Source organism: Panthera uncia (genome assembly GCF_023721935.1).
Source record: "Panthera uncia isolate 11264 chromosome C1 unlocalized genomic scaffold, Puncia_PCG_1.0 HiC_scaffold_3, whole genome shotgun sequence".
Classification (NCBI taxonomy): domain Eukaryota; kingdom Metazoa; phylum Chordata; class Mammalia; order Carnivora; family Felidae; genus Panthera; species Panthera uncia.
Genome location: NW_026057584.1, coordinates 29819516 through 29840969, shown reverse-complemented (window position 1 = coordinate 29840969; position 21454 = coordinate 29819516). Strand labels below are relative to the sequence as shown.

General features: G+C 42.0%; 1 long non-coding RNA gene across 1 annotated transcript; it reads right to left on the bottom strand.

The window, feature by feature from the left end:
• Nucleotides 1-1364: 1364 nt before the first annotated feature.
• Nucleotides 1365-20682, bottom strand: LOC125911277 (uncharacterized). Its single transcript, XR_007454308.1, has 3 exons — nucleotides 20363-20682; nucleotides 15830-15904; nucleotides 1365-2851 (listed from the first exon to the last, which is right to left on the bottom strand). It is a non-coding gene; the product is annotated as an uncharacterized LOC125911277 (long non-coding RNA).
• Nucleotides 20683-21454: the final 772 nt, after the last annotated feature.

The following is a 21454-nucleotide window of genomic DNA, read 5'->3' as shown; positions in this document are numbered from 1 at the left end:
GCTCAGTCGGTCAAGCATCTGACTTCGGCTGGGGTCGTGATCTCACGGTTTAGGAGTTCGAGCCCCACGTGGCGCTCTGTGCTGACAGCTCAATGCCTGGAACCTGCTTCGGATTCTGTGTCCCCCTATCTCTCTCCCCCACCCCTTCTCGTGCTCTGTCTCTCTGTGTCTCTCAACAATAAATAAATGTTAAAAAAAAGTTTTAAAAAAAAACCAAAGAGCAAAAAGAGAGACAAAAAGAAAGCAGGAAAAAAATGTGTCCTCAATCTAATCATGTGGGTACGTGCACACACATAACACACATGTGTTTTGAGAAGTGATGGAAGGCTGGCAATCAGACTCAGTGGTGAAACTGGAGAAACATCGGGGCAATAGAAATGAGCCTTGCTGGGCAGTAACCAGAAATGGAGATGAATAGCAAGCGAATTAAGTCTTTGAACCCGGGCTTAAAGGAAACCCTGTCATTTATTACATAGGCAGAGGCAAACAGTCTTGGCTGGCAGTGACTTTCCACTGAGACCTCATATAGCTTTCTCAATTTGGAAATGCTTGGAACAGCACAATAAGAATGTCAAGATGAGACGTTCAGACTTGCCTGAAAAGAGGAAATAGCTACTGTATTTGTCTTAAACCATATGTGCTGCTGAAAGGCAAATAAATAACTGTGCCTGAGATAAAGACTAACAGATATACGTGACCGTAAAAGCTTCTGAGTAGCCACTTAACTAGGTGCCAGGCTACGCGGTGGGTGTGCATATATGCAGATCCATCAAGTCTGTTAGAAATGGGTGATAAATGCTCGGTGTGGAGCAAAGGTCGGAGGACTACCCCTGAAGTCTGTGGTTTGGTTTCCAAACAGTATGAAGAGCGATGTTTACCGCAGGGATTCGGATTCTGAGAGGACCCAAGTTATCACATTCCTGGGTTACATTTACCCAGATACTCAAGTGGCCAACGTCTGGTCCTGGAGCAGAGAACTGTATTTTTAATTAAATAAATTGGTCTCTGATCAATTCAGATTTAATAGATAGTAAAGTCTGAACTCTTTTCTGAACAAAGAGATTTCACTGCAAGAATCCTGGCAGAAAAGTGTGGTGATAAATGGTCTGTAAAACCCAGATGATTTGGGGGAAGGACATCTGGTAGAAATGTGTATCATTAAACTTTTAAATGTGGCTTTAAACTTTTAAACTTTTAACTGTGGCTTGGCGATAGAGGGAAACATTTTGTGTATCTACCTTGACAAAACACAAGGATTCCTTCTGGCAGAACATTTGGTGAATGCAAGGGGGTTTAATTTAGTTCCACAATGATGAGTTAGATGGATTTTTATGGACCATTGCAAAAATGTACACCTAACAGAATCTTAAGAGAATTTAGTCTCTAAACTCCTTTGAACAGAGAGAAGGATATGGTGTTGTTGATCTTTGTCTATGTGGATTGCCCGTGTAGGGTCCCCTAAAAACCTGGTAAAAAAGAACTGAAGAGCTGAATGTGTCTCCTTTGAAAACCTTGAGGGAACATGTATTTTGCTTCTGAATGAATGACAGAAATGAGTGGAACAGATCAATGGACACGACAGAGAAACTCCGGTGAAAACCACAGATCGGTGACCCAGCAAAACTTTATTTTTCAAGGGCTGTCTTCTTAGGGAAGAGAGATTTTTTTTTGAAAAGCATATGTGTATGTGTGTGTCAGTGGGCGGGGGAGGGAGGGGAGCTGGGGGGAGTTATTTGGGAGCATTGCTCAGTATTTTCCACTAGCTATCAAATGTAAACTCTATACCACACCCCAGATTATACCCAAGATGTCCGACACGAGTAGAGTATTTTGCTACCCTTTGGATGAACAGTCTCTGCTTGGAAGATGTTGAAGTATGGCCAAGTTTTTTAAAGGCACCTGTTGATTGTTTAAGGGAAGCCAGGGAAGTTTAAATGGAAATTAAAGGCTGGGCGTGAGACTGATGGCTCCTGCTGTTTGGGAGGTGGTAGAATAGTGATTGCCACAGAGTTTCTCCCATCCCAAGCCCTGGCATGACACACACCCTAATAGAGAAGCATCTTGCCTATCTGTCGTTCCTATGTCGTTTGCTACTACTTAATGTCAGACACGAAGATAAATAACGATAGTCCTTGGCATACTAGGAGGCTGGGAGTATTTTGGTTTGGCTCAAAGAAGGGGAGTGTTCTGGTAATGAAGGCCTTTGAATGTCGTGCTTAAGTATTTGGATTTCATTCCATTGCCAGTTGGGAACGAATAAAAATGTGTGTAGCTGGGAGTGACATCGCCAAAGCTTTGTTTTTGTAAGGATCATCCGGCAGCAGTTTGGGAGAATGTTGCCACGATTGAAGACAAAGAGGGAAGGGCCTTAGGCATGAGAGTGAGAATAAAGATGAGGGAGACATCGTTTGAGAGACGTTCACTTCGGAAATTAATAGAAGCTTTCAGGAAGCCTAGCTAAACTGCGTATAACCTTCACAATAACTTTTTTATTCAGCTGGCATTAAGGTCAACCTCAGACAGAAGAGCCAACTAATTTTAGGCATACAGATGTTTTATTCACTTTTAAAGGCAGTGGGGTTGGGAGAGAGTTCTTCCTTTATGGGAAAAAAAAAACACAAGTGAATTGAGTGGAAATGAAATGATACCTATTTCGTTCTGTTGGGATCAAGGTCTTTTCATAAAAGGCACTTGCCGGCTGACTAGAAGTGTAACCCCCACGCTTCACTTGGACAGTTGAAGAAGACGAAGCACATATTTGAAAAGTCAATGCCTACTTACGTTTCAGGTGTTTTAATGCTCCACCCAGAAGTTAATATCCAGATTTGTGCAATCCGTATGGCCCTGTGGACTGCGAGAAAACAGAGAATGGTTAACTTTGGGTCAAGGAGAAACTTTTAGGCTTAATTTCTTTGCAAGACTTTCAGCTAATTAACACACAGATATAATTTAAATATCCAGCAATAAGGGCACCTGGGCGGCTCAGTCGGTTGAGCATCCGACTCTTGATTTCCGCCCAGGTCAGGATCCCAGAGTCACAGGACTGAGTCCCACGTTGGGCGTGCTGCATAGTGCCTGCTTGAGATTCTCTCTCTCTGCCCCGGCCCCGCTTACTCTTGTGCTCTCTCTCTCTCACAAAGAAGTTAATAAAGAAATAAATATCCAGCAATAAAGTGGTCTATGGGCTCTGGAATCAGAATGCCTGTTGTCAGATCCCAGTCCCATCTCTTCCTAGCTGTGGTATCTTAGACAAATCAGCGATTCCCTCAAAACCTCAGTTTCCTCATTTGACAAATGGGCATAGTAATAGCACTAACTCATAGGGTTGCTGTGATAATCACAAAAGGAAGTCCTCAAAAGGTGGTTTGGCTCAGTACCTGGCACATTAAGCGTGTTCAGTAATTGTAGCTATGGATTATCACCAGTTCAGGACTAACCAGAGTGGGAAACTGGCTGGCTCCTGTGAGAAGGGCATTCGACTCCTGGGGCACCTGGGTGGCTCAGTCGGTTGAGTGTCCGACTTTGGCTCAGGTCATGACCTCGAGGTTCGTGGGTTTGAGCCCCGCATCAGGCTCTCTACTGTCAGCGCAGAGCCTGCTTCGGACCCTCTGTCCCCCTTTCTCTCTGCCCCTCCCCTGCTTGCACGCTCTATCTCCCTCAAAAATAAACAAACATTTAAAAAAAGAAGAGCATTCGACTCTTGATCTCGGGGTCCTGAGTTGGAGCCCCATGTTGAGTGCAGAGATTACTTAAATAAATAAAACCTTTAAAAAATATAAATAAATAAACAAACACTTGTTTTGTTTTGTGGGCTTCTTATTTTTCAAAATATTGAATCTGTATGGAGTTCACACATTGTTAGATTCCTCTTTTCTGAAGGTGTTTGAGTTGGGGGCTGCCATTATTATCCCCAAATCTGGCCAAGAGTGGTGAAAAAATAGAATACCATAGAGCATTATAGTCTTCTTACTTCTCTCGTTTATAAAGCTACTTATTTACCTCTGAATAAAGATATAGTCTAGGTCTTTTACATTTTTCTTTCTTTCTTTTTTTAATGTGAGCTCTATGCCCAACATGGGGCTCAAACTCATGACCCTGAGATCAAGAGTTGTGATCAAGACGTACATGCCCTACCAACTAAGCCAGCCAGGTACCCCAACATAGTCTAGGTCTTTATCTCACTTTTTTCCAAATTTTATTCAGAGTCTGGGAGAATCACCATCATCAATAATGTAATGTTTCAAAGCCTTAGTCACAGCAAAGAGAATTCCTCAAATCAGTATTTCTTTGAAAAGGGATTTTTCAAGTAATTTTTTAGCAGAAAGAATATGGGTACTGAATTTGAAAACCTTGGGGCGCCTGGGTGGCTCAGTCGGTTAAGCGGCCGACTTTGGCTCAGGTCATGATCTCGTGGTCCGTGAGTTCGAGCCCCGCGTCGGGCTCTGTGCTGACAGCTCAGAGCCTGTTTCGGATTCTGTGTCTCCCTCTCTCTGACCCTCCCCTGTTCATGCTCTGTCTCTCTCTGTCTCAAAAATAAATAAACGTCAAAAAATAAAAATAAAAAAAGAAAACCTTGATGGCACAGGACTTGTGTAACCTTATTTTTGTAAAGCATATGACTAGACCACTACTGGAGATCCAAGTTTTCCCAGTTTTGGGATATTTTCATTCATATAAACAATCAACACCAAAGCTTTAATCCTTTTTTAGTGTCTCCCGGCAGTGTTATGTCTCCTGAAGAATGGATTTTAGAGCACCTCACAGAGTACATAACTTTTCATAAATAGATACCACCCATGGTTTAAATTCAGAAAAGTCTGGGCCACACAGTGGAAGTCTGCAGCTACCATACCTGTTTGCTATTCTATTTCATCATTACTTGGCACTAAAGACATTTTGCTTCTCAATCACATATTGTCAATGACATTTACAGAATAGGGGCAATACTGGGTTTAGGGTGGAGACTGGGCAGCCATTGGATTCTTATTTTAATTTATATTAAGATATTTCCTTTGTGAAGGAAAAAGAAGGCTAGTCTCCTGCAGGAGAAGGAACAAAAGTCAAGGGACTTGTAGAATAGACCGAAGTTGCAGCCATTTCACAAAACAATACTGTTTATCATTCAGAGAGGTAGTAAGTGAACTTGGTCTCGGAGGTGGAAGAGAAACTGGTTTTGGTTGCAACAGTAATGTTTTTTTCAACACGACAGCAAAAATGTGCGGGGTGGTGGGAAGGGCAACGGTGCTAGAACTTCCTCCCATTCATGGAAGATTATGCCTTACAATATACATTTATATAATGCCTGACAATAGCTTTGCCTCCCCACCCCCCCACCCCCCAAACAGGGAGGACGTAGGAGGGAGTGTGGGATAAAGTGTAGTCGTGGAAGATAAAATAAAGCCTAAGTTGAAAGTCTTTCCAGTCGGTCATTACCAAACAGTTGGGTGCCAGAATCATTATTTTGATGGTTTGGAGCCATTCGTCATGAACATTTAAAATTATTTCATGCTAATAACTGCAAAGCTGGCAACCTCAGCTCTCCACTTTGTCATGGTCAATCTGTATCAGGAGTAGTTTGTTGAGGTCGGCAAAACAGATTTTGAAAAGACCACCGGAGGGTGAAAGCCGTGTAAAAGGAAGGACCTAGGAGACTGAGGGCACTTGAAAAGTTACATCTTTGCTGGAATGGCTGGAGGAAACCAGTGAGAAGGGAAAACTGAAGGAGTCTGATAGCTGTCTTCACATACTTTAAGATGAGGAAAAAGTAAGACATTACTGTGTTTCTCATGTTGGAGCTAAGACAAAAAAATGTTGGCATAACAGCCAAGAAAATTTGGCTTAGTAGAAGCAAGAATTTATAGCTGTTCAAAACAGAGAATGTTAAAAAATCTACCAAACAGCAAATGGAGCAAACAGATACGTCGCATTGGGTGGGCACTAAGGGGGCTCGGCACAGCCAGGCTGCTGGTTGGGGATGTTCCAGAAGGCACTGATGCACGCACAAAGAAGGGGTCTTTAACACCATTCTTTCTTTATTTAAAAAAAATTTTTTTTGACGTTTATTTATTTTTGAAGGAGAGAGAGACAGAGTGTGAAGGGAGAGGGGCGGAGAGAGAGGGAGACATAGAATCTGAAGCAGGCTCCAGGCTCTGAGCTGTCAGCACAGAGCCCGACGCAGGGCTCGAACCCGTAAACCACGAGATCATGACCTGAGCCGAAGTCAGACACTCAACTGACTGAGCCACCCAGGCGCCCCCTTTTTTTAGTTTTTCAAATGTTTCTTTATTTATTGAGACAGAGAGAGCACAAGCAGGAGAGGGGCAGAGAGAGACAGAGACACAGAATCCAAAGCAGGCTCCAGGCTCTGAGCTGTTAGCACAGAGCCCAACACGGGGCTCAAACTCACGAGCTGTGAGATCATGACCCGAGCCGAAATCTGACACTCAACCGACTGAGCCACCCAGGCGCCCTACAGTCTGTTTCTTATTAAAACAAATGAGAGCCATTTACCTCAATACACTACTGTGGATAGTTTGTGATCTATCTCTGAACATCTGGATATCTCACTCTATAAATTAATTCAGGGACTCCTTTGCAACTTACAATTACAATAATACTTTACAATTATCCCACTTATGGGAATGTTTCCTTATCGTTTGTCCCCCTTGGTCCACCCAAAAGTTCAGATTGCACGGCACAGGGCCAAGATTAGGGTGAGGCAAGTGAGGCGGGGTCAGACAAGTGTAGGGCCAGATCCTGACTTCACTTAAAATTTTGGTATTTTGTTCAGCAGATTTTTTTTTTTTTTTGCATTCATTTTGATTAATGCAGTTTTTGGTACTTTGTACAATTTTGCATCAGTTGACTCACCCTGGTGCTGGCCCTGCCATTTAAGTCCGCAGGTACTAAGTAGCCTGGTGTGTTGAAAGAGCACTGGAACTAAGGAGACACCAAGTCTTAGTTCTGTGTGTCACCAGATGCAGGACTTTGGATGAGTCCCCTTCCCATTTGGGATCCCAGGCATCTCATCTAATTTTATTTAAAAAATTTTTTTTAAGTTTATTTAATCATTTGTGAGAAAAAGAGAGAGAGAGAGTGCTCAGGGGGCACAGAAAGAGAGAGAGAGAGGAAGAGAGAATCCCAAGCAGGCTCTGCACTGGCAGCGCGGAGCCTGACGTGGGGCTCAAACCCATAAACGGCGGGATCACGACCTGAGCTGAAACCAAGAGTCAGACGCTCAACTGACTGAGCCACCCAGGCGCCCCGGTGACATTTAATTGTAGACTTTTATGAGAAGCTGAAAGATGGCAAGACAGTGTATTCTAGGTCTTTTACTACTCCAAGTAGCACCAAATCTGGTGCTTTGCACAGAGTGGGCATTCGAAAAGTGTCTTCTAATAAATGTGGGGGTTTTTTGTTGCACACAGAAACAAAATTATAGACCAAGTTCCAAAACGAAAAGTCCACACAAATTAAAAACATTCTGCAAATAAAAATCAAGCCTCCCCAAACAAGAATATTATCCGTCCTTCATTCTTCCCATAAAAAAAAAAAAAGGAATTTGAAATCATTGCTCTTTGATTTATTTAATTATGGCAAATTCTAATTGCTTCTTTTTTTTTTTTTTTCTGGGAAATATTCTATTCAAATATTTCAGGTCTTTAGTGAAGCAGACTTGTGTAATCATCCAGCCCTCAGGGATTTCTTTCCATCTAAAGATACTAGTACCACCCTAATGAGTCAGATTTTATAAAATGTAACATCTGGGAGAAAAAAATTATAAACATGCAACCGTACCCAAAACAGCTGGAGAGCTGCAGGAGAAATAGAATCTCCACTTCCTAACTAGTTCTTTCTGCCTAAGTTTGCATAGCTAGAAGGTAAGGAGAGAAAGCATTTATATTTTCTCCTTTTCTTTCCTTGACTAAGAAAGAAAGAGAAAAAGAAGGAAGGACAAAAGGAAGGAAGGAAAGAAGGAAGGAGGGAGGAAGGAGGGAGAGAAGGAAGGAAGGAGAGAAGGAAGAGAGGGTAGAAGGAAGGAATAAGGGAGGAAGGAAGGAAGCAATAGATTGCAGTTCAGTGGTAAAACTTATGACTGTATTTTAAGAGCTTTCCCTTGTTCTTGGCTCATTTTATAATTGGCATCTTTTCCGTTTACTTAACGCTCTAGAGCGGTAGAAAAGAGAGAGGAAAGAACCACTTCTGAGGCCTCTTAACTACATTATTTTTGTAAATTGGTCCCGGACCTAGTAACTATACAGTAAAAGAATTTGCATTTATTTAGTATCTTTCTTTCATATTTGATAGGACTCATGCTGACCCAGAAACAGAGGTGTAGTACTTGAGGAAAAGAAATGGGGTCTTGTGAAGGTCATTAAGCATGGTGGCTCATGAGAAAGAATGGACGTATGTATATATCCACTGTTCCTACTGCTCAGTACTTTCGATAACTCAAAAGCCAAGGGTTTCACAGGTACTCAAATCAGCACCTATCCAAGTAACATAATATATCTTCATTGAAATATAACACAAGCAGTTAATCTCCTGGCAAGGAACTTGGAAGGAACTCAGTAACAAAACACTTGATATAATAATAATAAAAAAAAAATTTTTAATTCTACTTTTAGAACAGGTTCCTGTATCTTTTCTGTTCATCACAGATTTTCTCTAACAAGACAAAGTCAGACAAACTATTTTAAGTCTAAAGTCCAACTATCAAAAATTATTAAAAGCAGAAAAGACACGGCAATTTTAAATTCATCTTTTTTTCCCTAATTTAATCCTAGTTAACATATAGTGTAATTATGGTTTCAGGAGTAGAATTTAGTGATTCATCACTTACATATAACACCCAGTGCTCATCTTAACAGGTGCCCTCCTTAATGCCCATCACCCATTTAGCTCCTCCCCCTACCCATCCCCCACTTACCCCCTCCCCCTTCCCAACACCCCTCCAGCAACCCTCAATTTGTTCTCTGTATCTGAGTCTCTTATGGTTTGCCTTCCTCTCTGTTTTCATCTTATTTTTTCTTCCCTTCCCCTATGTTCATCTGTTGTGTTTCTTAAATTCCACATATGAGTGAAATCATATGGCATTTGTCTTTCTCTGACTGCTACATTCATCCTCAAAACCGCCATACAGAATCACATTAACAGTAATCATAGATAGCTTGAGTTGAAGACACTTTAGTTTTGTCTCCATTAAGATAATAAAATTTTGAAGGTTCTGAAAAGAGATATCCAGAATGGCCTTTCTATTACTTCTCAAAAATCAAATTCCACCATACACACCTGGAAAATGAGACCATAAGGCAGTGTCCAGAATGTTCGTTAGAAATTCTCTCTCTTCTCTCACTTCAGAATTCACTTGTTAAGCAACACCCACGTTGAACTTTATGTCAGTTACTGTACAAAGCAAATCATCTTCTCTGACAGGTTTTCCTAGCTGGTAATGTGCTTAGGTAGCAGTTATGGGCCCTGAAGTTTTTTCCTAAGATGGATCTGGTAAGCCTACATCAAAGAGATACAGAAGATGGACTAATGGCTTTTGCAGGGCTTTTTTAAAAAATATACTTTTTTTTAAAGTTTATTTTTATTTAATTTGAGAGAGAGAGAGAGAGCAAGTGGGGGAGAGGCAGAGACAGGGAGACAGAATCCCAAGCAGGCTCTGCGCTGACAGCTCAATGCAGGGCTTAAACTCACAAACCGTGAGATCATGACCTGAGCCGAAGTCAATGGTCGGGCGCTTAACCACCTGAGCCACCCGGGTGCCTTCTTATCACCCAAGAGAAGGGAGTCGATGTAGCCCACCTGGGCAAGGTCCCACTCAACCACCTCCACTCACATTTCCACAGTGTGTGGCACTCGCCAAAGGCATGGAGACTAGTGTCCTGGGGCAACGGGTTCCAACATTTAGACGTGCTAAATTTCTGCACCAACACAAGATTTCTCCTTGACCGTGAGCTCAATGTGAATCAAGAAAGGGATGTGACTGGGGCGCCTGGGTGGCTCAGTCGGTTAAGCAGCCGACTTCAGCTCAGGTCACGATCTCGCGGTCCGTGAGTTCGAGCCCCGCGTCGGGCTCTGGCCTGATGGCTCAGAGCCTGGAGCCTGCTTCTGATTCTGTGTCTCCCTCTCTCTCTGCCCCTCCCCCGTTCATGCTCTGTCTCTCTCTGTCTCAAAAATAAATAAAACGTTAAAAAAAAAAAAGGGATGTGACTGCTTAAAAAAAAAAGAAAGAAAGAAGAAAAACAAACAAACAAAAACCCCTGTGATTTTGCCCTCGAGCTGTTTTAATAGAATTGAGGGAGAGTTTGTCCAACTCTGCTTGAACTGGTCAGGTTGCACCCGGGGTTGTTGTATTCTTTTCTGAGAATTACAGTTTAAGAGGAACAATGGTAAACTGGAGCATGTCCAGAAAAGAGAGAACAGGATGGAGGGAAAGCTTAAAACTGTATCATGTTGAGGAACACTGAATGAATTGGTGGAAGCTATTTATTCTGGAAAAGAAAGAACAGGATAACCTTTTTTTAATTTATTTTTTTAGTAATCTCTGCACCCAACATGGGGCTCGAACTCACGACCCCAAATCAAGAGTGGCATGCTCTTCTGACTGAGCCAGCCAAGCGCCCCTGGGTAGGATCACTTTTTCAAGCGGGTCAAGGTCTGGTATGCAGATGAGGGAAATTTATCTGGCTGGAGAGCAAAACTAAGGACACGAGAGAAAAAGATATTTGAGCTCAACAGAAGGCAAACTTTCTGAAGACTATAGTGGTTAAAAATTGGCATTTATTCATTTAAAAAATATTTCTCAAAAAAAATTATTTTTTAATGTTTATTTTGATTTATTTTGAGTGAAAGAGAGAGAGGCAGAGAGAGAGGGAGAGAGGGCCCAAACAGGCTCCATGCTGTCAGCGCAGAGCCCAACGCAGGGCTCGATCTCACCAACTGTGAGATCCTGACCTGAGCCGAAGTCAAGAGTCAGACGCTTAATTAAACCGACTGAGCCACCCAGGCGCCCTTTATCAGAAAACATTTTTTAAAATATTTATTGAGCATCTGCTATGTGTTGTGGGCCCTGAAGAAAGAGTAGTGACTGGTGGTGAACAGAACCCGTGGAGCTTTCATACTAGTACAGAACTGGGTCAGATGATGGCACATTTCTCATACTTGGAGATGTTTAATGAGGCAACCACAAACTGAGGATTTTGTGGGAGGACACCAGGAATTCAGTGTGACTGGGCTTGATGATGTCTAAAGTCCCGCCAACCCTGAAACTCTCTGTTTGGGTTACTCTAACGTCGTACCGGATACAGTTCGATGGCTCTCCTGGCCATTGGTCAGAATGTACAGTTCTGATTCTGTGGCTTAGCGGTAATTTCCCAATCAATGAATATATGCTGTGCTGCCTTCACTAAGCGTTCTTGGAGGGGTGGGGTGGCATGAAGGATAAAAGGAGAGGACAGTATAAAATTTCTTTCACGTGTAATGTACTGTGAAGGGAAACACTTTTCTTATTTCTCATTTTGACTCCCAAAGATGTGACTGCCATGTCTATTTCTTTTCATCTGTTGCAACTTGCCATTTTTTGTTGGGGAAATGGGAGTGCTCCCTTTACAAACCAATTTCTATTTTTTAATCTCTTTGGAAGAAGGTGAAGTAGGGGCACCCGGGTGGCTCAGTCAGTGAAGTGTAGGACTCTTGATTTCAGCTTAGGTCATGATCTCATGGTTTGCGGGACTGAGCCCTGCGTCAGGGACTGTGCTGACAGTGTGGAGCCTGCTTGGGACTCTCTCTCTCTCTGCCCCTCTCCCACTCCCTCTCTCTCAAAATAAATGAATGAACATTAAAAAGAAAAAGAAAGAAAGAAAGACAGTGAAGTTAGTATGGCTAAAGATCACAGAATTGTAGTCTATTAAAGTGAAATGAGATGTCAGAGACAATTTAAATCTACTCCTTTCGTTTTATACATGAAAAAAACGTAAAGTGGAGCACTTATAAATATCTGAATGCTGAGGAGGATGGGTCGAAATAAATACCTAAATACTAAAGACAGAAGCACTAATATTACTAGGATTTTAGGGAGAACATTTACTTTGGGCCAAGAAAGTTTTATAAAGAACCATGCAGGACTTCTAGAAATTACAAAGTTAATATTGAAATTTATGTTATTGGATGCATAAAATAATAGGGTAGACTCAGCCAAAGGGAGACTGTAAACCTGAAGATATATCTGGGGGCGCCTGGGTGGCTCAGTCAGTTAAGCGTCTGACTCTTGATTTTGGCTCAGGTCATGACCTCATGGTTTCATGGGTTCGAGCCTCTCTCTCTGCCACTGCAGAGCCTGCTTGGGACTCTCTCTCTCCCTCTGTCTCTGCCCCTCCCCTACTTGTGCTGTCTCTCCCTCAAAATAAATAAATAAACTTAAAAAGAAAAAAAAAGAAGATATATCTGAAGCAGGTACCTAAAATGTAGCACAGAGAGACAATAAGATGGAAAATAGGGGAAAAGGCTAAAAAATAAAAGGCGAAGAGGAAAAAGCCCTAACATATTATGGAATCAATGTTGCAGAAGGGAATGAAGCCTTGTGTTAACCAGGTGGTTAAAAGTAGGACCACTATCAAAGTCTAGGTTATATGTGGGTGTTTTGATCATCTAATAATAGGATTATAAATAATGGCCATAGTATTCCTGATCAGGACAAAGGATGACTGATTTGGGGATAATTCAATCTGGCGATTCTCAGAGGTACCAAATGTCTTCTGGAGAAGAGAGGATACATATTGTTCTGCCGTGATAGCATCCACAGACCCGTGTGCCTTCAATTGAGGAAGAAGGGTCATTTTTGAAAACAGGATCCCTGGGGCCTTCACCTAAATACAGAACAACTCCCTAAAAGAATAAAATCAGAAGGACAAAAACTCATTCTAGAAGGAAATCAGGACCATGATTCTAAGACCTTTCGTAAAATTATGAAATGCTTGTAAATTTCTCATATTGACCGTGTTTCTGTTATTTGCTATTCTCTTCTAGCGATTAACAGTAAAAGATTGAAGATAAAACTAAATGTTTGTGGAGCAAAGAGTATGGCAGTTGGAGAGATGTGCAACAAGAGAAGTGGGCAGAGTCAGCTATGGCGGGAGCAGAAGGTGTCTGAGTTGGTGGGGCCCCTCAAAGATAAGGAGAGAAAAGGAGCTGGTTCGAGCCTGGCTCTGAAGCTGAATAGCAGAAAAAGACCATGGAACTCTCCAACAATGTAGTCACTGCGGTCTACATAACTTTTTGTGCCTTAATACATTCGTTCAGTTGTGAAGTGACCCTGTAGGTAGAACATTCTTAGGAAGGCTATTAGTAACTCAAAAGCTTGGTGGAGTTATGTTGCTGGCAGTATGGTACTCCAGCTACTCCGGATATTTTTAAAGCACTTTTCACTACAAAACCTCTAAAAACACTAGATTAAACAGGGGCACCTAGTGGCTCGGTCAGTTAAGCATCCAACTTCAGCTCAGGTCATGATCTCATGGTTTGTGGGTTCGTGAGTTTGTGGGTTCGAGCCTAGCATCGGGCTCTGTGCTGACAAAGTTTTATTTATTTAAAGCTTATTTATTTATTTTGAGGCAGACCGTGCACATGCAAGAGGGGGAGGAGCAGATAGAGAGACAGAGACAGAGAGACAGAGAGAGAATCCCAAGTGGACTCTGCACCATCAGTGCAGAGCCCGATGTGGGGCTCAAACTCAGGAACCGCGAGATCATGACCTGAGCTGAAATCAAGAGTTGGACGCTTAACCGACTGCGCCACCCAGGTGTCCCCAAAAATCATCTTTTTAAATGTATGGCTGAACTGGCAAGAAAGAAAGGAAAATTCTTAGTGGCCTGAACTGAAATGGAGGGATCAGGAATCCAGAGAGACATCAAAACTGTAGACTGTCCCATGGCTTATGCAACCTTTCCTTTGTTGTCACCACCATGCAAAGCTCAGAATATATAATGTAGAACCTGGAAATTTCCTTAAATGCCTGGAACCAATAAGTCTCCCAGGTTTTGGTGAGGGGCTCTGTCTGCATGTTGGGGGCACACTTTTCACCTCTGCTTTAGCCTCTATTTTCTGCTTGCAGAACCTTCAAGGTCATCCAGAGGTGAAAGCTTAGGGCCTTTTCCTGGCTTTCTTGGCCATGCACAGAACCCCAGGCATGAGCATAGCCTATTCTTGCATGTGGCCTTCTGGATTCTCAGGTACACATCAGAGCTCTTCAAGGCCTCTCTGTATGTCTCATTCCTCAGTCTTTCTTTTAAAGCTTTTGGTTAGTCTAATGCTTTCCCTCCACTGGTGTCCATCACCTCAGGCAGCTGAAAAGCTAAGTAACTGCCTGTTATTATTTTTGACAAATGCTTCTGGGGAAAAAGCTTTTCACAGTAGGTGAGCTGACTTAGGTCAAATATAGATAGTCTTGCAAGTGAGTTTTTCCAAGAAGCCACCAGACAGGTCATAGAACAGTTCTCTGGGGATGAAGCTTTGAAGGATTTCCACAACTGCTTTCTATTCCTTTCAGTTGCTGCCTGGCTGCTTGCTAGTCTTCATGGAGAACGAATGCAGGCTGCTGGTTTTCAAGAATATTGCAAAGCAGGATGAGACCAGGGCAAGTTAAAAATGCCACACAGCTCACTTCTTTTACTGTGATTGAGTAGTTTTGAATTTTGTTGTTTTTGTTTGTTTTTATGTATCTTTATTTAAAAAAAATTTTTTAATTCATTTTTGAGAGACAGAGAGAGACAGAGTGCGAGTTGGGGAAGGGCAGAGAGAGAGGGAGACACAGAATCTGAAGCCGGCTCCAGGCTCTGAACTGTCAGCACAGAGCCCCCTGTGCAGGGCTCGAACTCACAGAACTGTGAGATCGTGACCTGAGCCAAAGTCAAGATGCTTAACCCACTGAGCCACCTAGGTGGCCTTGTTTGTTTGTTTATTTCAATTTTTTTAATGTTTACTCATTTTTTAGAGAAAAAGAGAAAGAGACAGAGGGCAAGCTGGGGAGGGGCAGAGAGAGGGAGACACAGAATCCGAAGCAGGCTCCAGGCTCTGAGCTGTCAGCACAGAGCCTGATGCGGGGTTCAAACCCACAAATCGTGAGATCATGACCTGACAGAAATGGGTTGCCTAACCGACTGAGCTACCCAGGCACGCCACCCCTTGTTTGTTTTTTGGGTTTTTTTTTTGTTGTTTTTATTATTTTTTTTAATTTGCATCCAAATTAGTCAGCATATAGTGCAATAATTATTTCAGGAGTAGATTCCTTAATGCCCCTTACTCATTTAACCCATCCCCCCTCCCACAACCCCTCCAGTAACCCTCAGTTTGTTCTCCATATTTATGAGTCTCTTTTGTCCCCCTCCCTGTTTTTATATTACTTTTGTTTTCCTTCCCTTATGTTCATCTGTTTTGTCTCTTAAAGTCCTCATATGAGTGAAGTCATATGATTTTTGTCTTTCTCTGCCTAATTTCTCTTAGCATAATACCCTCCAGTTCCATCCACATAGTTACAAATGGCAACCCCTTGTTTGTTTTTAATGAACACTCCCAGATTGTTGCAAGCTTTTGGGTAAATATCAGAGTTATGTAAAAGTTGAATGTGACCATTTTGCCAGCTTCTTGTTGCTTTGTGGAGGAGAGAACTTTCAGAGGTCCTTACTCTGCTATTTTTGCTCATGTCACCTGAATAAGGAGTTTGAATAGGCATATTTTGTGCATATGAGAACCACGTGCCTCAAATAGCATGGTGTTCTTTTAAAAATTAGGCTTATGGAATCTAAGAATAATAATGTAGCCCACTTACTAGTTAAGCTCCTATGGAAACACACATAGTTTTCCACCACCTTCTTCTTCCTAAACTTGCTTTAGTTGTAGAGACCTATAAAAGTGAATGAATGAATAAATAAGTGAATCAATCAACCAGTCAATCAAATTTGTGACTCATCAGAGGGTCCAGTTTAGGGACTTAAACACAATGAATATTCAAGGAATGATGCTGAATCAAAATATATAGGCTCAAAATAGGCAAAGTTGACCAAATCTGTATTATATTTTATCCTACACGTAACAGTAGCAAGTCTGTAGCTTTATATTTATCTCATATGCACTTGTGGCTCCTATATTGAAGATTTCCCACTTCCTTTAATGTTTATGGGATATATCTTAGTTTGAGTGGAAAATGAGCACTATCATATAGTTTTAGCAGTGAATTCTTTCTATTAAAGACAGGGGAAAAAGGACAAAGGAGGGATAGAAGAAAGTAGGGAGGAGAAAGGAAGATACCCCTGTCCCTTTGTCATGGTGGTGGCCATTGACAAATTTTGAAAGCATTTGACTAATACCTAGCAGAGGTAATTCTTTTCCATCAGAAAACTTATAACTAGCTCAATTGAGGGACATTAGTTAAAGAAGCTTGTCTGGAAATAATCTGAAAAGATCCTTGTGTCTCATGTCTTCCTTAATTTGTTATAATGAATGAGTCATAATATTTTAAGAGGATTAGAGCTGCTTATAATGAGTGCTACATTTAAGGGACTAAAGAAGCTTTAGTAACAATATAATATAATGTGATTATGGTACAACATAATATGATGGGACAAGATAATATGATTCTTTCATTTCCTGTTTTCACTTGCAAATTACAAAAAAAAAAAAAAAACCAACAAAGCAGCTTTTTCTTTCATTCTTTGTTAGAGAAGAAAATGTGAAGGTTAAATAGTATCTGGCTATGTATACTCACACACACAGATACTGTGTTAACTCAATTTTAAATATGTGTAATAAATTTGGTGTAATAAATCATTTTATCTCTTTACTTCTCTAAGACTCTCCTTTATTAATAATGAATATAAAAGCAGGCCTTCAATGGCTTTCTAGCAAAGGTAGTGCATATCTTAAAAAATTACTTTATCTGTATTAATACTTAAAATCATCGAATTAAAAGCAAACTGTGTTATTTTCCTCAGTTCTTGTGACATTAAGTCACAAGACTCAAATTTGAAAAACACTGAAAAATAGGAACGTTCTTCAAGACATCAGGCCTGGTCTGATTAGTCTTTGTCAAGGAAAAACAAATAGAAAGATAGTTCCATGTTAAAAGAGAAAAGAGGGGCGCCTGGCTGGCTCAGTCAGTTAAGGGTCTGACTCTTGATTTGGGTTCAGGTCATGATCTCATGGTTTGTGAGTTTGAGCCCCACGTTGGGCTCTGCTTCGGATTCTCTCTCTCTCTCTCTCTCTCAAAATAAATAAATAACCTTAATTAAAAAAAATTTTTTTAAGAGAACAGAGCGGCGCCCGGCTGGCTTTCAGTAGAGCATGCAACTCTTGATCTGGGGTCATGAATTCAAGCCCCACATTAAATGTAGAGCTTTCTTTAAAAAAAAAAAAAAAAAAAAAAAAAAGACGGAGGGGCCTGGGTGGTTTAGTTAGCTGAGCGACTGATTCTTGTTTTCAGCTCAGGTCATGATTTCACGGTTTGTGAGTTTGAGCCCCGAGTTGGGCTCTACGCTGACAGTGCAGGGCCTGCTTGGGATTCTGTCTCTCACCCTCTCTCTGTGCCCCCCCTACTCTCTCAAAATAAATAAATAAACTTTAAAGAAAATGGGGAAAAAAGATCAAAAAAAAGTAATCTGTGACTAGTGATGAAACATTTTTTTTGTTTATCTTTTTGTGTTTGTTTATTTATTTTGAGAGAGAGAGAGAGAGAGCACAAGCAGTGGAGGGGCAGAGAGAGAGAGAATCCCAAGAAGGATCCCAAGCAGGCTCCAACTGTCGGTGCGGGACCTCACGTGGGGCTCAGACCCACCAACGGTGAGATCATGACCTGAGCCAAAACCAAGAGTCAGACGCAGGTGTTCCTATCTTTTTTTTTTTTTTTTTAATTGAGGTATACTTATGGCACAGTCTAGGTCCCCTTTCCAGGTAAAATGTTGCCCTAGCTCCTGGGGAGCCATCAAGAAACAACGTCCAAAAAAAAAAATTAAAAAAAAAAAAGAAAAAAGAAAAAAAAGAAACAGCGTCCAATTAGCAGCCCTTCAGGGACTGCTGTTACTACACAGAGTTCCCTTCCCAGGGCCATGCCCTTCTAGAGTGGCTCACCTCCAGTGATGGCTGAAATGGAAGTAGGAAGGCCTGGCCATCATGCCCCAGTGGGGGATAATTCTTACGGGTCCATTTTAGCTTCCCAGGTCCACCTATGGAGACGGTCCTACCTTTGCAGCTCAATTTCTCCCCCTGCCCAGTTGTCTCTCCACCTTCTACACACAGGAATGGATCCTAAGGGCACAGCCTCATATCCGATCATTAAGCTGTCCCTGAGTCTTCTTTTAGAAGAACCCAAACTATGACACATGATAGACATCAGACAACCTCCAAATAAGGAACTTTTTTTTTTTATGTTCTGTTTTCTTCAAAAATGTCAATGTCATCAAAGACAAAGAAAAGCTATGGAAATGTTCCAGATTAAAAGACTAAAGAGACATGGCAAGTAAATGTAACATCTGATGCTGACTGCATCCTATACGAGAGAAAAATAAAAGGCCCAAAAGAACATTATTAGATCAACTGACAAAACTGGAACATGGATTAGAGGTTGGCTGACAGTACTGCATCAACTTAAATTTCCTCTAATTATTAATATGCAATGGTTATGTGGAAGAATGTCCTTGTTCTTAGGAAATAGACACTAAAATATATAGGTAGGGGCACCTGGATGGCTCAGTTAACTGTCTGACTTCGGCTCAGGTCATGATCTCGCAGTTCGTGAGTTCTAGCCCCACATAGGACAGCCTGCTTCAGATCCTCTGATTCCCTCTCCCTCTCTCTCAAAAACAAATAAACATTAAAATATATATATATGAGGAGAAGGGGGCATGAGTTGTGCAACTTCCTCTCAGGAAAACTACATGGACGCATACACAGAATATAAAAACAAATGGAGCAAAATTTTAACAATAGGTAAAAGGGATTTGAAAGAATTCTTTGCCATCTTCTTGCAAGTTTTTTGCAAGCTTGAAACTATCTTCAAATAATACATTTAAAATACATAAATAATTATAGGTCAACCAGATACAGCAAAATGTTAGTCATCAATCTAGATTATAAGTATGTAATTGTTCTCTGCACGATATTCCTTCAACTGCTCTGAATGTTTGAAATTTGTCATCATAAAAAATTGGAAAAATACACAGACTAGGATATTTGTTATGGCTCAAGTATTTAAGGCTTGCAAGACTATACTTTTTGGAGCATGATGTACTGATTTCAGATAGGAGCCACAAATTGAATGGTTAATATATCTATGATTAAATGAGAGAATACATATCAGCATGCCAATTAGACGCCCTTGTCTAAAGTAGCGCTCTTTAAAAATTTTTTGTCAGTGTTTATTTATTTTTGAGAGACAGAGAGAGACAGAATGTGAGCAGGGGAGGGGCAGAGAGAGACACACACACAGAAGCTGAAACAGGCTTCCGGCTCTGAGCTGTCAGCACAGAGCTTGACTCAGGGCTCGAACTCACGAGCCTTGAGATCATGACCTGAGTCGAAGCAGGCACTCAACCCGACTGAGCCACCCAAGCACCCCTAAAGTAGCACTCTTTAAATCATTATTTACCTCTTCACTCAAGGAAATCCCATTAGATATACAGTGTAAGCTCTGAGTCCCAAAACTCTTTTTTTTCTTTTTTCAGTTTATTTATGTATTTTGAGAGAGACAGAGAGAGCACAAGTGGGGGAAGGACAGAGAGAGAGAGGGAGAGAGAGAGAGAATCCCAAGCAGGCCCCAAACGGTCAGCTCAGAACCCGATGCAGGGCTCAAGCCCACAAAACCATCAGATCAGGACCTGAGCTGAAGCCAAGGGTCAGACACTCAACTGACTGAGCCACCCAGGCACCCCAAAACTGTCTTTTTAAATTCTCCGCTATATCCTTAGTTGCAAGAACAATTCCCAGAACATGGAACAGGCCCAATAAATATCTGTGGAAAGAACGAGTGAGGAAGAGCTTAAATAAAGATGATTTTGGTATAGTTTAATAATTATACCTACTAACCATGAACTCCTGTCATTATGGTCAACATGAAATTTGGCTTTACTTGTTTGGCTTACTTTCTCTTTCTTATTACAGGTTGGGAGAATCAGAATTCTGAAATTGTTTCAGCAACCCAGTAGTTTATCTGGATAAAGCTGAGCCAGGGAAGCTTGAGGTAGTGTTGCTGGGCTCCGGGAGGGAGCAGCAGAGCCTTCAGGAAGCAAGCCCGTTGGGAGATTAAGTGTATAGAGTGACCTTGAGGAACGAGGTGCAGCTGCTCCTGGGGGCCTCGGAGGGAAGGACTCACCACACAGGACAGAGCCGACTTGAATCCCGGAGAGCTGATGCTCCACCACGCGTGGAGGAACGAAGTCAGCCGGCTACAGGAAGCCATGCGTCGGAGAAGATAGCTTAGTTCTTAAGCAAAGCATCGACACTCACTCAGTAAGGCCAGAAATAAATAAAGCTGCGGGAGACGGCTCAGCCAGGAGTCAGAATGCAGAAATCAGGACTGGAGCAAGACCCGAGAGGAGCCTAAACAGATGTGGAAATAGAGTGCAGTAGCCTGGCAATCAGTTTCGTCTTATTTGGATGTTTGCCCACGTGGAGCTGGGTGGAAGTGTTAACCACAAAACAACAGCCTTCCCATGATCAAGACCTCCCAGCAAACCACTGGGGCTTGCTGATGGTGCTGGTGGCTAACAGGGGCTCAGTCCCAACTGGCGAGTGTCACCCTGAGACACAAGCTGCTGTTGTTTGAGGGCACCCTTTACATTTTACTTGACTGTACTGTACTTAACATTTCTACTCCCAGCTCCGAGTTGAGGCAAATTGACCAGAGTATAACCAAGAGCCTTTTTAATTTTTCGTCTTTATCCCCCTGCCCAGTACCCTCCCACCTCATTTTCAAATCTAGAAAGCTGATTGCTCCTTAGGCAACTTTTATTTAAAATCATTTGTTGCGGCGCCTGGGTGGCTCAGTCGGTTAAGTGTCCGACTTCAGCTCAGGTCATGATCTCATGGTTCATGAGTCCGAGCTCCACATTGGGCTCTGTGCTGACAGCTCAGAGCCTGGAGCCTGCTTCGGATTCTGTGTCTCCCTCTCTCTCTCTGCCCCTTTCCACTCATGCTCTCTCTCTCTGTCTCTCTCTCTTAAAAGTAAATAAACATTAGGGCACCTGGGTGGCTCAGTCGGTCAAGCGTCCGACTTCGGCCCAGGTCATGATCCCGTACTTCATGGGTTCGATCCCCATGTCGGGCTCTGTGCTGACCAGCTCAGAGCCTGGAGACCTGCTTCAGATTCTGTGTCTCCCTCTCTCTCTGCCCCTCCCCCACTCTGTCTCTCTGTCTCCCCAAATAAACATTAAAAAAAAGTAAATAAACATTAAAATAATTAATA